The following is a 326-nucleotide window of genomic DNA, read 5'->3' on the forward strand; positions in this document are numbered from 1 at the left end:
CCACACAGGTACAGACACACACACCTGTCCTCCAGTGCACCTGCCACACAGGAACAGACACACACACATGTCCTCCAGCGCCACACAGGTACAGACAAACACACACGTCCTCCAGCGCACCTGCCACACAGGTACAGACACACACACCTGTCCTCCAGCGTACCTGCTACACAGGTACAGACACACACACATGTCCTCCAGCGCACCTGCCACACAGGTACAGACACACACACATGTCCTCCAACGACACACAGGTACAGACACACACACACGTCCTCCAGCGCACCTGCCACACAGGTACAGACACACACACCTGTCCTCCAGCG

The 326-nt window shown here is 57.4% G+C and overlaps 1 pseudogene; it reads left to right on the forward strand.

The window, feature by feature from the left end:
• The window catches only part of LOC107566577 (SH3 domain-containing RING finger protein 3-like), a 147,396-nt pseudogene that overhangs the window by 111,153 nt on the left and 35,917 nt on the right, over positions 1–326 (forward strand).

This window comes from Sinocyclocheilus grahami, unplaced genomic scaffold (assembly GCF_001515645.1).
Source record: "Sinocyclocheilus grahami isolate Dianchi unplaced genomic scaffold, SAMN03320097.WGS_v1.1 scaffold1085.1, whole genome shotgun sequence".
Classification (NCBI taxonomy): Eukaryota; Metazoa; Chordata; class Actinopteri; order Cypriniformes; family Cyprinidae; genus Sinocyclocheilus; species Sinocyclocheilus grahami.